This window comes from Microcaecilia unicolor, chromosome 3, assembly GCF_901765095.1.
Source record: "Microcaecilia unicolor chromosome 3, aMicUni1.1, whole genome shotgun sequence".
Classification (NCBI taxonomy): Eukaryota; Metazoa; Chordata; class Amphibia; order Gymnophiona; family Siphonopidae; genus Microcaecilia; species Microcaecilia unicolor.
This window is the reverse complement of record NC_044033.1, coordinates 339,043,879-339,066,253: the sequence shown is the minus strand read 5'-3', so window position 1 is coordinate 339,066,253 and position 22,375 is coordinate 339,043,879. Positions and strand designations below refer to the sequence as shown.

Here is a 22,375-nt window from a genome sequence, read left to right as displayed (position 1 = left end):
AACCGTGAGAGCCCTTACCGCCACCTCACTGGGAGCACTGGTAAGTGCTCCCCCCGCATGGCCACACGGGGTAAGAAGAATCATGTCGCATGGTCATATCTTTTTTAGGAGCTTTTTACCCATTTGATTAAAAAGTCCCTGGCACGCAGCAAAAATGGCCCCCACCAGTACTACAGGGCCCTTTTTACCACAGCTTGGTAAAAGGACCCCTTAGTGAGGTAGGGTGAAACCATACGAAGAGGAACAAGACATAACTATACTGCTTCTAACTTATGAAACTGCTTCTGTAGTGCTGATGGTTATTTAAAACACAAATTTGCTTCTCAGCTTACTTTTATGGCATAAGGAATTATTATTAGTGCCTGTATCTGTACAGTATTTATGCAGGCATCACATTTATTTCATATGGTTATTCAAGTCACGAGTAATCTTTTTGGGGCCCATTTACTAAGGTGTGTTAATTTCTATGTTAAACAGCTAACACATGCTAATACAGAAGGGAGATTGGAATGGTTGGAGACTGTGATTTGCAGTTAACACAGGGGTCATTACCATGCATTGAGGGAGTAATTCTATAATGGTGTTTTTCAACCGGTGTGCTGTGGGAGCCCCAGCCAGCAACCTGGCATTTTAACAACTGGACTCATTTTTTTTATCCTATAGCTTCTCTGTACTACTTTTAGCTTTCCTCCACGGTCACATTTGTCGCTTCTCTGGAGCTTTTGCTTCCTTACCACTGTTCTTCAAGTTTTTTTGTTTTTATACTTTCTGTCAGCGGGATTCCTCTTAGCTGGGAACTAAAGGGCCCTGTTACTGAGTTGCGCTAAAAAGTGGCCCATGCTACTTTTAACGCATGGGTTTCCCATGCACTGAAGCCACTTTTAGAGCGGCAGTAAAATGGCCACATTTGTCTTTTTTCCTGTAATGTTTTTTCACTAATTTCCCAATTAGATCATGGCCATTAGCTTGTGAGCCCTTATCGCCACCTATTTACTAGGTGGTAAGGGCTCCCGCACCAATCAGGCAGCGAGCGGCAATGTACTCACGCTACCCGATTCAGTGCAGGGGAAGCCTCCTCTCCACCCATAAACACACCTCCCGTGCCAAAAAATAAAAACAGTTGGCACAGGATTATTACACGGCGTGGGACACCTCAGTGCACCCTGCGGTAGTTTTTTTTGATGCATGGTAGTCCCATGGTAGTGTTGGATTGGTGTAACAGAGAAAAGCCCTCAGAAACTGCTGGTTGCCGTACAGTTTGGTATTCAGTGGCACCAGCTCAGCCCATCCTCCTGTTTTGCTGCGGGATGGCCTACAGCACAGAAAAGAGAAGAAATAAAGGCTAATGATGTTTGCTTTAATCTTGTCGCTCTTGAATTAAGTAGCATGCCAGCACTATCCATCTGTGCTGAGGTAAGAGGAAAAGAAGTAGGTAAACTCCCTCACATGTTTTCATGTTAATTTAATCTTCATCCTACAGCTCTCATCTCCACATTCTAACAAAATCCAGCATTATTAAACCAAAACCATGATGCTCTAACCCAGTGGCCTACAAAAATGCCTGTGTCCATGCTTGTCCCTCTGATTTAGAAAGGATGAGAGCAGGTCATAATACGAGACAAGCAAAAGCAAGTTTATTTTGAGGCTGTTGCACCCTCATTTGCATACTTGAAGTATAAGTGCATGATCTTTGAGCATCTGTAATTGTTTAAACCACTTTATACTAGGTTACTACAGAGGAGAATGGAATAAGGGGAGGCTTCCTTGAGTCACTTGATTTATTGCACATTCAATGCTGTAGTTTCTTGTCAGGTTGTTTCAGGTGACAGATTGAGTTTATATGAACATTTTCCCCCTGTTTTTGATTGCTGGGTCTAATGGTAGTACTGTGAAATCAGACTTTGATGCAAGGGGTTGACATATCCAAGCAGAACACAGTATTTATGGGGCCAGGCTGTTTTACAAAGGAAGAGGCACAAAGAGTGACATCATAATTTCCAGGAAAGTGTGTGCTGGGGAGCTGGAGGAAAAGTTTGGGTGAGGGAAGCGGACAAGTGGAATATGGCACCCTGAATTGTTAGGAAAGTGTGGGAGCAGAGTATGGGGTTTTCTGTTGTTGTAATGCACAGGTGGGTGTGTTTAGAGCAGAAATGGAGCAGGGCTTCCTGCAGTGTTGGGTACAGGGGTAAAATAAGAGAGAGAGAGGATGCTATATTATTTATATTGACTTCAGTGCAGTAACAGTTGTGTTAGAAATGCTATCTGAGAGCTGGAGTATTTCAGTAAATACTCATTTGTGCCTTGTGGTTTTATACAGATTAATTTTGCCAGTCAAAGTAGGAGAATTCTTATCCAGTTAGCCACATTATTTTATTTTTTTATATTCTGACTCTTCTTCTGTTTGTGTGTTTATTATAGAGTTTGGATCACTATTACTATTGACTTTTGGGGAGTAGAACCAATCATACCTGTAGAAGAGTGGTCACATGACTGCACAATGTAAGACCCAGAACTAGTGATAAGCACCATGGCAGTGCGCACCAAAGGAGCATGCACAAGAAGCAGGTTGTGCTCCTTGGGGTGAGCTCTAGGGGCGAGTGACAGATGGTTTTTGGAATTAGTGAGTATCCTTTTAATCTTTTTAGGCGTTTGCTGAGTATTAGCTTGGGGAGGGGTCTGTTATTGGAATTATTTGTTTTTTTCAGGTGGTGATTGTTGTTTGGTAAATATGGGGTTAATGACTGAAGTGGGAATCCTGATTTGAGTCGCATCATCAATAGGGTAAAACTAGCTTGTCTCACGACTGTCTAAACTCAGCTCACGTTCCCTATTAGTAGATGAACAATCCAAGTGTTCAAAGCCAAGTGTTCAAAGTGATGTCGCCATGAACACTTGGCTGCCACAAACCAGTTATCCCTACGGTAACTTTTCTGACTGCTTAAAACTCAAAAAGTCAGAAGGATTGTGAGGTCCTGCTTTCACAATCTGTTGTCATACTGGAAATCAAGATCAAGCAAGCTTTTCCCCTTCTGCTCCCTGAGTTCGCCTTAGGACACCTTCATTACGGTTTGACAGGTACTGCCCCAGTTAAACTCCTCACCTGCCACTGTGACCCTGCAGGATAGGGAATGCTGTTTGGTCCAAGTGTCTCTAAGTAGTGCGCAGCCACTTTTGGAGATCGGTGGTTGCACTTTGCATTTGGCTTTAGTGAATTGTTGGTCTGTTCATGAAAAGACAGTTTTGCTTCATAATTTTTTGGCAGGTATGCGGCCGGACTTGATATGTTTAATGGAGAATTGACCTGGGAAGGATTACTGTTTTCTCCATGGTGTGCATACAGGCTATGTTCCAGTTTCTTGAATGAGTTTTTCCCGAAGAGGAGAAGGATTAGCCATTCTGGGGGCAGCGACGGTCTCCTTTGTGGAATTGCCTACTGATTATAAGTAGTTAAATTGGCACGCCTTCAAGCGCGTGTAGAGTGCATATTGTGCTTTTTTATTGTCCTCCTAATTTGTCTGTGGGGGTGTGGGATACTAATTTTCAGTCCATTTTGGAGTTAGCTGTTGCTTTTGATAATGGGCTTTTGTTTTTTTTTTGTTTTTTTAAAGGATTTTAACCTCCATATGGAGGATGCTTCAGCCTTCCGGGTATCGGAGTTCCATGCTCTTTTACAAGATTTGGACCTGTTGCAGTAGGTACGGGAGCCTACATATTCTGGTGGTCATTTGTTGGATTTAGTGTTTGCTAATATTTTTTTCTCAGATTTCTGTGTTTGATCTGGACACTTTTCGACTTTCTTGGACTGATCATCTGGCAGTCCTTTTTAGGTTACAGGGGCTTTGGTCATCAAGGTCCGAGGCAGTGTGTTTCTGATTCAGTTCAGGGTATTGATCCTTTTCCAGTAGTGCCTTTACATACCTGCTGCTACTTTTGATGAATTGTCTCTTGAGGAGCAGGTTGGAGCATGGAGTGGGAGCCTGAGGGTGGCATTGGACGGTATTGTCCTCCCCCCCCCCCCCCCCCCATACCATAGGAAAGTAAGGTCTGGTAAAGGACATCTGTGATTTCACAGTGGTTTATAGTTATTGTGGAGACAAGTTTGGCATGGGGAGCGTCTGTGGTGCAAACACCACATGGTTGTGTTGAATGACCGTTGCCATTCTCAGCATAGCTATTACATGTACCGAGATAAGTGTGCGAAGTGCGACTATTATAATTCATTTGTGTTTAGTGATGGGGTCCTAGTATGGAAGTTGTTCTCTGTGTCAAGTTTGTGTGATAGGGTGTCTTTAAAACGTATGGTTATGCCATTGGTGGACACCCCTATTTTCAGGATAAGATGGGGTGCCTCCTTGGGAGTATAGTATTGGGATATTTGATGTTGGATTCTTCAGATAGACTAAGTCTGTTTGTAGCTTGGAGGCCTTTCAATCAGTTTTCTTAGTACAGCTAACTAGATTGTTGTCTCAATTTAAATCGACATTTTCAGACTGCAACCTAGTTGGTTGCATTCATCAATCCACGGGTTTCTCCCTAGGATGCTAGTAATGATTAATGAAAGTTTAGAATCTGGGGGTTTTCCTGCAAAATGGAAGCATGCTTTTAATCAGGCCAGTTCTTAAGGGATCTACACTTGATCCGTTATAATCTGAGCTGTACTGTCAAGCTTGTGGAGAAGGTAGATGTTCAACAGTTGCCAATTGTTGAGGATGTAAAATATTTTGAGACTCCACAAACTCTGACATTTAGACGAGTCTATAGTACTAAGACAACCATAGCAGTGTTCTTGAATGAGGTGCATGGTATTTTGGCAGTATCCCTTGATTTAGCCTCTGCTTTTGAACTGGAGGATCATCATCATCTTCTACAGCGATTGCAAGTGATTGGGGTAGATGGCATAGCTGTGAGATGGTTTTCCTCTTTTCTCAGTGGATGTACCTTTGCTGTCAGTACTAGTGATGCAATCTCTCAAATTAAGACAGCAAGATTGTAGCATTCCCAAAAGCTCTGCACTATCTCCTCTACTTAATATGTTCTTGGCACTGCTTTTATTTTTTTGATTCGAAGTTTTGGTACAACTGTTTATGCTTATGCAGGTGATTTCTTAACTGGTTGCTCGGATGTCACACAGAACTATTTATCTAGAGTTTCTCAGTTGCCTGAGAAACATCGGTTGGTTTTGAATATGGCTAAAACAGTAGCCTGTTGGCTGACAGGTAATCAAGCCTGCCTTAGTACTTATATCACTTTATTGACTCCTAACCATGACTCTCTTACTCAACACCCTCACTTACCACCCCTACTACTACAATTTCCCCACCCCTAGCTGTCTGTTCGTCTGTCCAATTTAGATTGTAAGCTCTGTTGAGCAGGGACTGTCTTTTCATGTTCATTTGTACAGCGCTGCGTAAGTCTAGTAGCGCTATAGAAATGTTTAATAGTAGTAGTATTAGACACCCAGATACCCATAGTAGATACATTTAGATACCTTGGTGTGGTGATTGATTTTCAGTTAACGTTTACATCCCAGGTGGCATTGTTTGTGCCTACAGGGTTTGTTGCGAAAGTTGAGGACTGTTCGAGATTTTTTTTGATGATGCCATGTTCTATACATTGGTGCATGCATGAGCCAGTTTGGATTATGGTAACGTGGCATTATTGGCCGTGTCAGCTGTTAATCAAAAGTTGCAAAATGTTGCGATTTGTTTTTTGGGTAGAGTTCACTCTTTTGATCATGTGACTCTTCTCTATGTACATTATCACTGGCTTCTGATGCACTGTAGGATTTTTTTTTTTAAGTTTTGTTGTTGACCTTTAAGCCTTTAAGGAGAAGCTCTCACCCAGTGTTGCCAGGTGGGCGGTTTTACCGCCCAATTGGGCGGTTTTCCGCGAACCGCCGCGGGAAATTTTGCCCGCGGCGGGTCGCGGTTTTTTGGGCTTCTTTTTTTTCTTTTCCGCGGTTTTCAGGCGGTTTTTTCGGCCGCGGGGGGCGGGGTTAGTGACATTTTGGGCGGGGTTAGTGACGTTCTGGGCGGGGCCGATGACGGGGAGGCGGGGCCGGTGACGGCGGGGGTGATGACGCGGGGGTGGGGGTGTCAGGGGCGGGGTTTGAGTTTGGGCGGGTTTTGGGCTGTTTTTAGGCTGGATTGGGTGGGAAAAAAATTTTCCACCTGGCAACCCTGCTCTCACCACCTATGTTCCTTTATAGAATATTTGCCAACCAATCTCCTTGTTGTAGAATTGCCCTCAAAATGTTGATGCATCAGATAATAAAGATCAGTTAATACTACATCAAGAGGTGTAGCTAATGGCAGAATATGCTGGAAATGTCCCCAACAGTTACCACAGAGGTTTTGCAGTTAACTGTGCATTAGTTTTGGCAGTTACCAGGCAGTAACTGCAGAACTTTTCCTACTTCAGTAAACAGTGGCTTTTATCTTCATGGAACAGCTAGTTCAGGAGCCGACAAGAGAAGGAAAAATACTAGACTTAGTCCTTAGTGGTGCTCATGATCTAGTGCAGGGGGTAACGATACGAGGGCCGCTTGATAACAGTGATCATAATATGATCGGTTTTGATATTGGCATTGAAGGAAGTGAAACTAGGAAATCAAGTACGCTAGCGTTTAACTATAGAAAAGGTGATTACGACAAAATGAGAAAAATGGTGAAAAAAAGACTGAAAGGAGCAGCTCGCAGAGTAAAAAACTTGCATCAGGCGTGGATGCTGTTTAAAAACACCATCCTGGAGGTTCAGGACAAATATATTCCACGTATTAGAAAAAAGGGAAAAAAGACTAAACGTCAGCCGGCGTGGCTAAACAGTAAGATAAAGGAAATCATTAGAGCCAAAAAACAATCCTTCAGAAAGTGGAGAAGAGAACCAACTGAAAGTAACAGGATAGATCATAAGGAATGCCAAGCCAAATGCAAAGCGGAGATAAGGAGGGCAAAAAAGGACTTTGAGAAGAAATTAGCGTTGGAAGCAAAATACATAGTAAAAACTTTTTTAGATACATTAAAAGCAGGAAACCGGCCAAAGAGTCGGTTGGGCCGCTGGACGAAAATGGTGTTAAAGGGGCGATCAAGGAGGACAAAGCCGTAGCGGAGAAATTAAATGAATTCTTTGCTTCGGTCTTCACCGAGGAGGATTTGGGGGGGACACCGGTGCCGGAAAGAATATTGAAGCGGGGGAGTCGGAGAAACTAAACAAATTCTCTGTAACCTTGGAGGATGTAATGGGTCAGTTCAGCAAGCTGAAGAGTAGTAAATCACCGGGACCTGATGGTATTCATCCCAGAGTATTAATAGAACTAAAAAATGAACTTGCGGAGCTACTGTTAGAAATATGCAATCTGTCCCTAAAATCGAGTGTAATACCGGAAGACTGGAGGGTAGCCAATGTTACTCCGATTTTTAAGAAAGGTTCCAGAGGAGATCCGGGAAATTATAGACCGGTGAGTCTGACGTCGGTGCCGGGCAAGATGGTGGAGGCTATTATTAAGAATAAAATTGCAGAGCATATACAAAAACATGGACTGATGAGACAAAGTCAGCACGGATTTAGTGAAGGGAAGTCTTGCCTCACCAATCTAATGCATTTTTTTGAGGGGGTAAGCAAACATGTGGACAATGGGGAGCCGGTTGATATTGTATATCTGGATTTTCAGAAGGCGTTTGACAAAGTGCCGCACGAAAGACTCCTGAAGAAATTGCAGAGTCATGGAATCGGAGGTAGGGTATTATTATGGATTAAGAACTGGTTGAAAGATAGGAAGCAGAGAGTAGGATTGCGTGGCCAGTATTCTCAGTGGAGGAGGGTAGTTAGTGGGGTCCCGCAGGGGTCTGTGCTGGGTCCGTTGCTTTTTAATGTATTTATAAATGACCTAGAGATGGGAATAACTAGTGAGGTAATTAAATTCGCCGATGACACAAAATTATTCAGGGTCGTCAAGTCGCAGGAGGAATGTGAACGATTACAGGAGGACCTTGCGAGACTGGGAGAATGGGCGTGCAAGTGGCAGATGAAGTTCAATGTTGACAAGTGCAAAGTGATGCATGTGGGTAAGAGGAACCCGAATTATAGCTACGTCTTGCAAGGTTCCGCGTTAGGAGTTACGGATCAAGAAAGGGATCTGGGTGTCGTCGTCGATGATACGCTGAAACCTTCTGCTCAGTGTGCTGCTGCGGCTAGGAAAGCGAATAGAATGTTGGGTGTTATTAGGAAGGGTATGGAGTCCAGGTGTGCGGATGTTATAATGCCGTTGTATCGCTCCATGGTGCGACCGCACCTGGAGTATTGTGTTCAGTACTGGTCTCCGTATCTCAAAAAAGATATAGTAGAATTGGAAAAGGTACAGCGAAGGGCGACGAAAATGATAGTGGGGATGGGACGACTTTCCTATGAAGAGAGGCTGAGAAGGCTAGGGCTTTTCAGCTTGGAGAAGAGACGGCTGAGGGGAGATATGATAGAAGTGTATAAAATAATGAGTGGAATGGATCGGGTGGATGTGAAGCGACTGTTCACGCTATCCAAAAATACTAGGACTAGAGGGCATGAGTTGAAGCTACAGTGTGGTAAATTTAAAACGAATCGGAGAAAATTTTTCTTCACCCAACGTGTAATTAGACTCTGGAATTCATTGCCGGAGAACGTGGTACGGGCGGTTAGCTTGACGGAGTTTAAAAAGGGGTTAGATAGATTCCTAAAGGACAAGTCCATAGACCGCTATTAAATGGACTGGAAAAACTCCTCATTTTTAGGTATAACTTGTCTGGAATGTTTTTACGTTTGGGGAGCGTGCCAGGTGCCCTTGACCTGGATTGGCCACTGTCGGTGACAGGATGCTGGGCTAGATCTATTCGCTCCTGGAGACTCCTTGGTGTGAGAGGATATTGCATCCCCTGGTGTGCTGGTACTGTCTAGGATTACTTCCAGCTTCACCAGGGTGATACTCTCCTTTTAGAAGGTCTCTGTCCTCCAAGGCAGCACAGGGGCTGCCAGATTGGAGGTGGGACTTCTCTACAATGTCCCTGTAGGCCTTCTCTATGTACCTCTGTCTCCCTGAGCTCCTCCAAGTCTGCTACTCTAACCTCAAGAGAACAGACTCGTTCTCTGAGAGCTAGAAGCTCTGCATTGAGCACACACATATGACCTCTCACCAACTGAGAAATAATCATACATGTGACACTCAATGCAAAAGACTGGATAACACCCCTCTCGCTGCTGGACCACTGTCTGCATCTTAGTCTTTTAGAGTTGCTTAATTAAAGCTTCTTAAGGTACTAGGGATATCAGATGAATATAAAGAGCCTTAAGGTTGGTGTAATTTGTAATTTATTTAGTGTTTGCTTCTCAGAAACTAATTAAATGTAATTAAAACTCTAAACTCCTCTCTAGTTGTCCTAATTAGAATAATTGACTATAAATGAAGAGTTGAGCTAGGGGTGGGTGGGAATGAGGACCAAACTAGGCCCTACTGTGCCTTCTGTAGACTATCTGTTAATGCTGTGGCACAAAATTCAAGTTTCAAGTATACCAGAGCTTAATCATGAAGAAGTGGAACCTGTGCAGAGTGCCAGATTCACCTTGTTGGGCAGACTGGATGGACAAGGCGGGTCTTTATCTGCTGACATTTACTATGTTAGCCACATCTTGACTATACTCAAGTTACAAGAGCATAAAACAAGCAGAAACAAATGGTGCTACTCATACTTCTGCTCTTTCTCCTTTACAACTTAAGAGTGCAACGATCCCGAACCTACTATAGTAATTTCTATCCTTAGGACATAATCTATGCTCGGTCCTGAATACCCATCCATTAGTTAGATTAGGGGTATTTACTTCCAGTCCTTAAGGGCCATAAACTGGTCAAGTTTTTAGGATATCCCTAATGAATATTGACGTTATTATCTAATCTTTATTTTACTTTCCTCTTAACAATGCTATGATTATTTACACCACTAGTGCTTCCTGTCACATATTCTTATACTCCTATCATTCATACACTCACTTCATCCTTTTCCGACTGAGCCCTTTTTCACCAGTATTTTAACAACCTAACACATTACAAGATTATTCGTTACTATTAAGTCCAATGACTCTACATATGCACGTTGTTACTGTGTGCTCTTCTTAATCTGATACCACTTATCTGCTGAATATGAGTCCTCTTATTGGTGCGTTTGGTGCTCCGTCATATTATTGTGACGCTTCTCCAGTGGAAAAAGTCTCTCTGCATACTATTTAAGTCTGTGCTTATAGTATCATAAGTCTTTTAACGATTGAGAAGGCTCTTCTTTCCTGCTGTTGTCTCTCAATGGCTTTGTCAAGGCCCTATACGTTTCGCTCAAGGCGTCTTCAGGGGCTTCGACTCTAAACATAGTGATAAGGCACGGAAACTATTACAAAATGTATTATTGCCCATACTATTCTAAACAATCTTTTCTGCATAACTGCTCACCTTACAGTTTATTCATTCTCTATTCCATGGCTTCTGCCGGAACAGTCCCCTCCACGGTGTACAGGAAATGGCGTCGACCTTCTTGTTTTCGCTACACATGCAGTCTGTATTACCCTCGTGTCATGATCACTGCTCCACTTCCTGGATTTATAGACCCGCCCACTCTACTTCTTTATTCAGTCCCATAGGGGTCAATGTTCTCCATTTGTATATCATACGCTGTTCTACCTGCATCATCTTATGTTAAACATTGCCTTCCCTACTCAAATCCATCTGTTTCAGTACTACAAATCTTACGTCTTCTACTGTGTGATTTTTACTAAGCCAGTGTTTGATTAAAGGGGTATCCACCTTCAATAATCTGATATTGCTGAGATGTTGGGCTATTCTAGGTTTTACTTTTTGTACCGTTTGTCCTATGTAAAATAAATTGCAGGGACATTTTATAGCATATATTACAAATGCTGACTCACAGTCAATAAATGATAGTAACTGAAACTTCTTCGGACTCTTCTGATTAGGAATCTCTATACTCTGTGTCTCCATTGCGTATTTACAGTAAGTGCACCCTTTACACCTATGATGGCCCCTTTGATCCTTGTCACTTATGCAAATCTGCTGTTTTAATTTTCTCCTAAATTCTGTCCTCGTTTATATGAGAACCGGGGTGGATCTTTAAAAATAGAATGAATGCCCAACATGGCCCAATTCTTTCATATAATTTGTGTTACGTGGTGAGAATGTGCTACAAACGGCAAGATGCATGTCAATTGTGTATCTCTTGGTTCTGTGCCCTTATGAAACAACCACTGTCTCTGTGCATTGTAAGCCCTCTTAAAAGCTTTGTGTATAATCTTACCCGAGTAGCCCCTAAATCTTTTTTTCATTAATACTGCCTGTTTTACATATTCTTGTTTCTGAGAACATATCCGACGTATACGTAAGAATTGCCCTTCTGGTATTCCATTTTTTAAGGGGGCTGGATGATGACTAGTATAATGGAGCAACGTGTTCCTGTCTGTCGGTTTGCAAAACACTTGGGTAATAAATTCACTTGCATTCCATTGTATTTTGATATCCAAGAATTCTACTTCACTGCCTCCTATGTGGACTGTGAATAGTATATTTTTATCACATTTGTTCAGATACTCTAAGAACTCTAATGCCCGTATATCTTCATTCCAAATCAGCAATATGTCATCTATGTATCTTATCCACTGATAGTCGTATGATATGAACTTACTCTGATATACAAATCTAGTTTCAAACTGGGCCATATATAAGTTGGCTATCGTGGGGGCTACCGTGGCCCCCATGGCCACTCCTTTAATGTGCAAGAAATATTCTTGTTCAGATGTGAAGTAATTGTTCATGATCACTTTTTCTGCTATGCTGTTCAAAAATGCATTCTTTTCATGAGAGTAATCCATGGCATTTAGTTGATTATTAATTAGTTCTAACGCTGCTTTCTGTGGAATATTAGATTATAACGCTGCTACATCAAGAGTCACTAATATAATAATATTCTTATTAACATTCCTTTCTAAAATCTCTAATTTCTGTAATAAATGTGTAGAGTCTCTTATGTATGACCTGATCTTAGGAACTTCTATACTGAGATGAAAATCTAAATATTGAGAAAGAGGTTCCAGTGCTGAGCCTCTTCCATTTACTATTGGACGTCCTGGGGGATTTGTAGTGCTTTTATGTATTTTTGGCACGAAGTATATGTTAGGCACACTGGGAAATTGTCTATCCAAATATTTTAATTCTTTGGTGTTAATGAAATCCTTATGACTAGCCTCTATCAACAGAGAATGTATGTCCGCTGCAATTTCCATTGTGGGATCTTTTATCAATGGTTGATAGAATGTGGTATCCTGTAACTGTTTGTGTGCTTCGATCATATAATCTTGTTTATTCTGCACTACAGTAGCCCCTCCCTTGTCCGCTCGGATTATGTCAATGTGTTCATTGCTCTGTAGTTGTTCTAATGCTGCTGTTAGACGTTTTGTTAAATTACCATATGTGAATGGTTGTGTACCTTCCATTTTGTCTACGTCCTGCAGGACCCATTTTTGAAAGGTGTCAGTTATACTATTTATATGTCCTGGCAGGATCCAGGTGGAAGGTAAGTGATATTTTGATGAAAAAGATTGCTCTGTCCCAATGGGACCTTCTTGTGTCTCTTTTTCTCCAAAATGCAATCTCAACCATAACTGTCTAAAAAATCTATGTAGATGCTGCTTCGTCTGGAATGAATCATAAAATTGTGTAGGCACGAATGATAAACCCTTGGAGAGTACTTCATATTGCTCTTTGGTTAACTCATATGACGAAATATTGATCACATTTAGTGTTGTTTCTGTGTCGGTCTCTTGGGGCGTTAGACCCGTGGTTTGTACTGTTTGTTCTGTTTGAGAACCTAAAAAATGTTGATTATTTGTCGGAATTGGATCTTGTTTGCTAATAGTGTTTCTCTCTCTCTCTCTTGTGGGCTCTATTTCTCCCTCTGAAGAGTCACTCGAGGAATTTATAAAGTTAACCCTCCTTGTTTTCCTTCCTCTTCTTGTTTTTTGGTTTTTGTCCATCCATGGATATACATATCCACGGGTCTGTGCTGGGACCACTGCTTTTTAACATATTTATAAATGATCTAGAGATGGGAGTAGCTAGTGAGGTAATAAAATTAGCTGATTACACAAAGTTATTCAAAGTTGTTAAATCGCAAGCGGATTGTGAAAAATTACAAGGGGACCTTACGAGACTGGGAGACCGGCTGTCCAAATGGCAGATGACCAAGAAAGAGATCTAGATGTCGTCGTTGATGATAACGTTGAAACGCGCTGCTCAGTGTGCAGCAGCGGCTAAGAAAGGAAATAGAATGTTAGGTATTATTAGGAAAGGAATGGAAAACAAAAATGAGGATGTTATAATGCCTTTGTATCGTTCCATAGTGCGACCGTGCATCAATTATTGTGTTCAATTCTGGTCATTGCATCTCAAGAAAGATTTAGTGAAATTAGAGAAAGTACAGAGAGAGGCTACGAAAATGATAAAGGGGATGGGACGACTTCCCTATGAGGAAAGGCTAAAACGGCTAGGGCTCTTCAGCTTGGAGAAAAGACGGCTGAGGGGAGATATGATAGAGGTCTATAAAATAATGAGTTTAGTGGAACGGGTAGATGTGAATTGATTGTTTATTCCGTCCAGAAATACTAGGACTACGAGGTATGAAATGAAGCTACAAAGTAGTAAATTTAAAATTAATTGGAGAAAGTTTTTCTTCACTCAGTGTGTAATTAAACTCTGGAATTTGTTGCCAGAGAATGTAGTAAAAGCAGTTAGCTTAGTGGGGTTTAAAAAAAGGTTTGGATGGCTTCCTAAAGGAAAAGTCCGTAAGCCATTACTAAAATGGACTTGGGGAAAATCCACTGCTTATTTCTAGGATAAGCAGCATAAAATATATTGTGCTTTTTTGGGACCTGGGTTGGCCACTGTTGGAAACAGGATGCTGAGCTTGATGGACCTTCAGTCTGTCCCTGTATGGCAATATTTATGTACTTATCTCCGTTTCTCCCTGCCAATTTTGGGGCACAGACTATAGAAGTCTGTCTTGCACTGGTCCTACTTCCCAACTACTGGCAGTTGTCATCAAAGTCCGCTCCAGCCTTGATCCTGATCTGTTTTTTTTGCCATTTATGGGACCCAGACTGTAGATGTCTGTCCGGCATTAGTCTTACTTCTGAACCTCTAAAATTGCCATCAAAGCTCACTCGTTATAAGGTCATTTAAGTTTTGCTTTAATTGGAGTCCATCTTTTTTCTATAGTGTTCCTCTATGTTTATCCCATGCATTTTTGAATTCAGTCATCATTTTTGTCTGCACAGCCTCCTGCAGGAAGGCATTCCAGGCATTTATCACCCTTTCTGTGAAAAACTATTTCCTGGCATTGTTCCTAAGTCTTCCACCCTGCAACCTCAACTCATGATCTCTAGTTTTACCGCTTCCCTATCTCTGAAAAAGATTAGTTTGCATATTGATATCGTTTGAGTATTTAAATGTCTCTAACCTATTCTCCCTATCCCTTCCTTTCCTCTAGGATTATACATATTGGGATCTTCAAGTCTCCTTTTGTCATAAGCGCTATATCATTTTTGTCACCTTTCTCTGAACTGCCTCGTCTTTTGATGTCCTTAGCAAGATACGGCCTCCAAAATAGAACAGAATACAACTTGTACATTTTTTTCTTTTTCATCTGTGGTGATCACTGTCAATGGCTGGAATCTGTAATGGGACTATTTTATTAGGTAGTAGCAGAGCAAAACCAATGCAGTTAGAGAACTGCTTGTAACCAATATTGTAGACAGGCATCACCACAGGCAACTGTCCAAATTCTATGGATAGGGGTCACTTGAGATGAGTAAGAGGGTTCCACTCACCAAAACTTGTATAAGAAAAAATAGCCAGTGGATTGGGTGGGTGGAATTGGACCCTAGAGTAACACTTGTTTTCTTCACTGAAACCAAAATTAGAATTTAACCAAATAAAGATTAGTACTATGAATCAAAATCCAGCCAATTTCACCCTTAAAATATAAAAGTAAAATTTTACAAGTAAAGGAGAATAGCAGGGAGGAGGCCAGCTAAGCAGGAAGATAGAAACGGGTAAAACAAAGTAATCCCCAAGTACTTCTCACCATCAGTTTAGCTGCTGCTTCTTTTAATGAAAACAAAATTGGAATTTAAATAAACAATGCTGATGCTCCATAAATACTAACATTATCACATGGTAGATGATAGCACAGAAAAACCAGTTGGTCTGCTCATTTGTTCCTGTCAACACTGCAGACATGTATCCTAGCTGGTGGCCATAGAAGCCCAGACACTTGTAGGGTCTCTCTCTCTATCCACTTCAGTTTGTTTTCTTTCTCATTGGTTCTCCACCATCCTAGGAAGGTGAGCATACAAGATCCCCTGTTTAATCCAACACCCAGCCTCACCAGTGCCTTACCACCTACCTTTGTAATAATTTAAACAGCTACTAAAACTATTCCAGCCAGTATTCAAAACATTTAAACAGGCAGGAGAGGCTTCTGTCTTCTTAAACCGCGCTCTTATTTGGTGGCACTTAACTGAGTTAGTGCTGCTGAATATCGTCTCAAGACTAGGTATTTTTGAAGTGAGCTAGATTGGGGTGTTCCAAAGGTGGAGTCATGGGAGCTAAATGACGGCATAAATAGCAGTCCTAACTTTGGCCGTGTAGCTGTGTGGGTGCCAGCACTGAACATTGGCCATCACCCACATACATTCTGGGTATTGGCATGCAGTGTGCTGATTTCCCTCCCCTGTATCTTTGCAGGCCTACATATCTGATCCCTAGCGGTATAGAGAGAAATGGACAGGATAAGTGCCCACTCTCTCTCCTGCCCATCACTGCTGCTCCTTCAAAATGACTGCCACAAGATCTAGCAACAACCTTGTGGTACTGAGAAAACTAAGCATGTACTAGGTGCTTAATGTCAGGAGTAATGTCAGGAAGTATTTTTCACAGGGAGGGTGGTGGATATGTGGAACGCCTTCCCGCGGGAGGTGGTGGAGATGAAAACGGTAATGGAATTCAAACATGCTTGGGATAAACACAAAGGAATCCTGTTTAGAAGGAATGGATCTATGGAATCTTAGCGGACATTGGGTGGCGACGCCGGTATTTGGAGAATAAAACTGGTGCAGGGCGGACTTCTACGGTCTGTGCCCTGAGAAAGGCAGGGACAAATCAAACTCGGATATACATATAAAATATTACATACCATGTAATCTTGTTGGGCAGACTGGATGGACTGTACAGGTGTTTATCTGCTGTCATTTACTATGTTACTATGTGCCGTCATCAGGAGTGACTCACTAAAGCTGCTGCCAACTGAGGTGCGCCGGAGGGAGTTCAGGGTGGCTTTGCAGACAGCTTCAGCTGGCAGTGCATGCAGATCCCTACCAGCTGCTACAAGGTTGCGCCGCTGCTGGAGTTTGGTATAGGGGCCTCTTCTGTCTTCTAGAGGAGCAATGTGCACAACTGGACACCACATTCTAGATGAGATCTCGCCAAGAATTTTATACAGGAGCATAATCACTTTTTTTTCTGTTGTCTACCCCAACATCCCTTTGACTGTAGTCACTATTGTTTTTCACACCGTTTTTCCATTTTGAGATCATCAGACATTATCACTCCCTCTCCTGGTTGGAGTTAATTTTGTAAATATTTATTATGGGCATCCTGACCAACAGGCCTGTTTGTGGCTCTCAACAATCTTTGACAGTTATTAGAATAATGTATAGATATAATCGGAGAGCTATCCATCCGCTAGAACCTCTTCACCTCTGATTGTACTTTGCTATGGGTTTTTTTTTGCAGATTTAAAGCCTGAGGGGCAATGCAGAAGGGCTTGTGTTAGAACCATGTGCTGATGACTGAGTACATGGCTTCTAACGCAAACATAATGCCAAAGCTTTGCCTGACTTTCATAGCGCGTAACTAGGGGCAAGGCCAGGGGCATTCCGAAAAGCTATGTGCACAATTACTGACTACTTTGGAGTGGAGGAGTGGCCTAGTAGTTAGAGCATCAGTCTTGCAATCCAGAGGTGGCCGGTTCAAATCCCATTACTGCTCCTTGTGATCTTGGGCAAGTCACTTAACCCTCCCTTGCCTCAGGTACAAACTTAGATTGTGAGCCCTCCTGGGACAGAGAAATATCCACAGTACCTGAATGTAACTCACCTTGAGCTACTACTGAAAAAGGTGTGAGCAAAAATCTAAATTAATAATAATAATACCACCTTAACACACCTAACTTGGCACCAAAATTCAGCAGGTGTAAGTCTGGCACCCAGAGGGTAGCAAGGAATCCATGCTTATACATGATTCTGTAAAGGGCACATAGCACCAATCTTTTCCCACACCCATTCTTGAGTTTCATTTACTGAATCTAGCCCTGTGTGCCCGGAAAATTGTGTGCAGATGTTGTGTTAACCGCAGACTTCCATCTGCACTAGCTTCTACATTGGCCCCCGAGTCAGGTCAGTGCAAATGGGACTGTTTGTCATCTCACATTTTGTGCTGGAGGCATAACCACACATAAAAGTATTTGCTGTGTGGTTTTTGTTTTTCTTTGTTGCTGCTCCAGGACAAATGATCAGTAACTGATACCTGTAAACTACTAGGAACTATTTATTCTTCATATTTATTGTCCTAAGATACGCCATGTGACAATGGGGCCCTTTTACAAAGGCGCACTGAAAAATGGCTTGCGGTAGTGAAGGCCCGGGTTTTGGTTGCACACCGATCCATTTTTTAGCGCGCCTGTAAAAAAGGCCTTTTTTAAAATTTTTGCCGAAAATGGACGTGCGGCAAAATGAAAATTGACACGCGTCCATTTTGGGTCTGAGACCTTACCGCCAGCCATTGACCTAGCGGTAAAGATTCACGCGGTAACCGGGTGGCAATGACCTATGTGTGCCAAATGCCACTTGGTGCGCATCCGTTACATTCGCCTGAAATTGAAAAAATATTTTTCAGACGCGCACCAAAAATGAAATTACTGCAAGAGCCATGCAGAAGTTGGGCAGTAACTCCATTTTGGCGTGCATTGGGCGCACATAGACACGCGGCTTAGTATAAGGGCCCCAATGTTATTTTAAAACATTCGGGCAGCTAGCTGAGTGCTACAAAGCAGACCAGTCAAACATTTGACAGTTTACATTAATAATCTGAAACTATCTGTATTCTGGAAGCTGCAGGGCAGACAGTGTTTCCTTTATTGTTGATTTAAAAGATGGTAACAAACACAAGAGGGGGAGATTTGCTTTAATTTGCAGAATCCAAGAGTAATGTGCAGGTGAATCTAATTGTATGCAATGTGCAGAGTATAAAAATTAGGCTGAAGAGGGGAAAGACCTCAGAAAGGTGACAAACAGCAAGACTGCTGAAATTTTTCAAAGAAAGTCACTGTGCTTTCTTCAATCATCGGTCTTAGCACCCACCTCCTCCCTTTGTGAGAAAATATATTTTTTTTATAACAAAAGTTTTTTGTAGGGAAATATGCTCAATCTGCTGTGCATGCCGAAATTGTAGAGACTCAATATACAAAAAAACCCCACTTAGCTAATAGCAGCGTCTTGAATGGGCATCCCCACCCAACGGACCCGTTTCGCCAAGGGGCTTCTTCAGGGAATAAGGACGCCAAAGTGAGGATCACTGCTCCAGTGGATTGTCGTTAAGTCATTGTCAGTCCGACTGTCGGCTCAAAACACGGCTATTTGAGCCGACAGTCGGACTGAGATAATCTTGTTCCTAGCACTGTCATAAAATCAACTTTTTTTTTTTCTGGCAGTCTGCTTTTAGTATTAACACACAGCCACTGAAAAAAAATATTAACCTGTGAGCCCTTACCTCTCCAGTTATTAACTCCAATTTGGTCATGTTATGGTTACCATTGCCAAGTGGATCCAACATGGTTATCTATCTCACCTATATTCCACTGAAATTGTTAACCCTCTTGTCAGTTCCTGACAAGCGGTCATTTATTTCATTGAGGAACCTTACTTCCCTAGCATCTCCTGATACTGAGGTTTAGTTTAATTTTCAGTTTGATAATCTGCTTATGAAATCATCTCTAAGAGAAAGCGCAAAGGTTCTAAAAATTGGAAAATCTTGGATAGATGTGAATGAAGGCTCATGGCCCTGTAGCCCAACAAGAGTCAGTTCTGATTGAACTGTTTCGGGGTTAGGGCAGGTCTGGTGCTGATTATCTGAAGCAACCCCTTATCAGGGGATAACCCAAGTTTATGATACGTTCTCAAACAGAACACAGTCTTATCATGAGTTATCCCTGCAATATCCTCATCAAGGTTTCCATTGCTTAGTCCATGCAGTCTCTTCCCTGGCACCCTTCTGCTACCAGGGTTGTTATAATTTCCTTCCAAACAGGCAGGTCCTTGTCCCCTGTGGGCATCACACTCAACACCATCTCAAACAGGTTTTCATTTCCATGTTGTCCATCTTTTAATGGCTGCCACGCCTCTTGCAAACCTCTGCTCCTGAAGGGCTTTTACAGGAGCAGAGGGAAAGGTTCCAACCTAATTTGCCTTACTTCCTGGAACCCTCCCACACCCTCTTAGGCAGCAAACAAAACAATTCCAGTTTCTCTTTTCCTTTAAACACAAGGTCCAAATTAACAAGTTGATCTCTCAATTCATCTTCCTCATTAATCAGATGACCAAAATTTGCCAGGGAAACATATCTTAGAAAGTACATTAATGTTTTAATAAAATAACTTCTCCATTCCAGGCTGGGGCTCTCATCCTTTCTTGCACTCAGGGTAGGCTTGGCCATATTCCTGGCTTTTCCATACTCTGCTTTCAGGGACCTCCTTGCCCTGGGAATGAATAGCTTGCACCTTGTTCCTCACCCAACATGTACTTTCAGGTCCTCACTGCCCCAGGTTAGATAGCATGTTTACTCCCGCTGGTCAGCTCTGAAGGAGTTCTCTCCTCGCGTTCCTCTCCTCTCTCTGCCTGTCTGAAAGTCTTTCTAGGGTTGAGGACAGACGTGCACCTAGAGCCCCCCACCCTTCTCCTGTCTCAGGGAAATAGCATCACCAGAATTCATACTTCCGATTGGTGCATATGGCTAGATTTCCATTCCCAGAAGACCCAGCACCTCTCCCCTGGGCTCTAGCCTACTGTAGAGTTCAGGCAGCCTATTTGCCCCTCCCCCACTGATCAGACACACTGCGTTCTCTTCTCGCGTGAGCATTCCCTTGCTGCTGTCTCAGGTAGGGATCTTGTACTTAAACTATGGCTATGCTGACCCTACTTTTTCCCCCTTGCCAACTACTGTCACACCCTTAGGTGTCAACAGCTGTGATACATGTTAGACTTATGGGATCAACAGAAGTAACTTTAGCCTTCCTAATGGCTTGGATTGTGACTTCATATGTTTTAATTTGTTAATTCAGACAATAGATGATGATCAAATTCTGAATACTGATACAGCAGAATTACCTTGTTCAGGTTAGAGTGTGGATATTTTATGATTTTCTACCAGTGGTTGGTGGGAACTCCCCAATGGTTTTCTATAGGATGTACCATGGAACAAGGGTATGCAGTTTGGTCCGTTCCCATAAATATTCTGGGGCATATGCAAGACATTAAAAAAATACACTATTTTAGTGTGTATCAGGAGGGATGAGGAGAGGGAGAGGATTACTTTTGTTAGACCCATCTCAGCTTTGAACACTCTGCAATATATAAGTAGCAATAGATTTTCATTTACTGTTTTTCTGTTTTAAGAAAACAGTGAACACTTTTTGCCGGGCTAATCAATGAAATGTGTAAGACATGTATGACATGGCATTGTTTTGCTGGTTTGGAGGTGAAAGTCAGCATGCATGAGGGGCATTTTCAATGTCACGTCTAAGTCCAACTGTGGATGTTTTGCTAAAAATGTCCAAAATTCAAGTGGGGAATATAGCCATTTTCAAAACAGAAAAATTTTCTTTTTTTTTTGAAAATGGCTATTTGCTAGATGTTTTTGTGCTCTTTGCATTTGTTTTTGGTCCATTTTTGAGAAAATAAAAATCCAAGCGAAAACGCACAAAATCAAGCCATTGGGATGTAGGAGGAGCCAGTAGACTGACCACACAGACATCCCAGGAGAGCAGTGGGAAGTCTGTGCACTGCAGTGGACTTCAAATAAATGCTCCCAGGTACACATCTCACCGTTGCTCCCTTGTCTGCTGAGCCCCCCAAAACCCACTACCCCAACTACACCTCTACAGTAGGCCTTATGGGTGAAGGGGGCACCTATATGTGGGTACAATGGTCTCACAGCTACCACCACAACAGGTAGGGGGAGGTATGGGCCTGGGTCTACCTGTATGCAGTGCACGGCACCCACCACTAGACTACTCCAGGGACCTACATGCTTCTTTAATGGACCTGAGTATAACATTTGAGGTTGGCATAAAGGCTGGTAATGTTTTAATCATATTTTGGGGGAGGGGGTTAGTGATCACTGGGGGAGTAAGGGGAGGTCATCCCTGATTCCCTGCAGTGGTCATCTGGTTATCTAAGGCACTTTTTTGTGACTTATTCATTAATAAAACAAGTCTAGATCAAAACATCCAACTTTCAGCCCTGGATGTTTTTGTTTTGTTCTATTATGGCAGAAAAACATCCAAGTGTTAAGAACGCCCAGATCCTGCCTTTAACACATCCCTGACATGCCCCTTTGTGATTTGAATGCACTTCTGAAGGACTTCATAGAAAAACTTCTAAAAATTGGTTTTGCAAATATTTGGATGTTTTTTGTGAGGAAAAACGTCCAAATGCTTATTTATGCCACCTTTTGGATGTTTTTCTCTTTTGAAAATAAGTAGTAGCAGGAACTTGAAACAAACATCAGTGTCTGCATTAGATAATATTGCATTTTTTAAATTAGAACAAGGTGAGGTGAAAGTGTCAGGGAAGGACAGACTTTTTAAAAAGATGTTTTGTTCAGAATATTCCAATATTGCACTCATTTGAATGTCACCTTCAGATTAAAAAAAAATGTTTTCAGATTACCCATTAAGCCTTTAATTCTCAGATTTGGTGTTAAGTGTTTGGCTGTAGATTTTCAAGTTGGGTCCCTGATCATTGCGCCTCTCTCCCTCTTCCTTGTCAGTATACAAGGAAGAATGGAAGTTTGTATCACTGCTGCAGAAGAATGTAAAGCTCCGATACCTCAACGTAACAGACAGGGAGCTGAGATTTGGTAAAATGTGGAAGCAGAAGGTTTATATATTAAATAAGTACATAAGTATTGCCATACTGGGAAAGACCAAAGGTCCATCGAGCCCAGCATCCTGTTTCCAACAGT

The 22,375-nt window shown here is 42.1% G+C and overlaps 1 protein-coding gene across 1 annotated transcript in view; it reads left to right on the top strand.

The window, feature by feature from the left end:
• The window catches only part of MYB (MYB proto-oncogene, transcription factor), a 99,252-nt gene that overhangs the window by 61,411 nt on the left and 15,466 nt on the right, over positions 1-22,375 (top strand).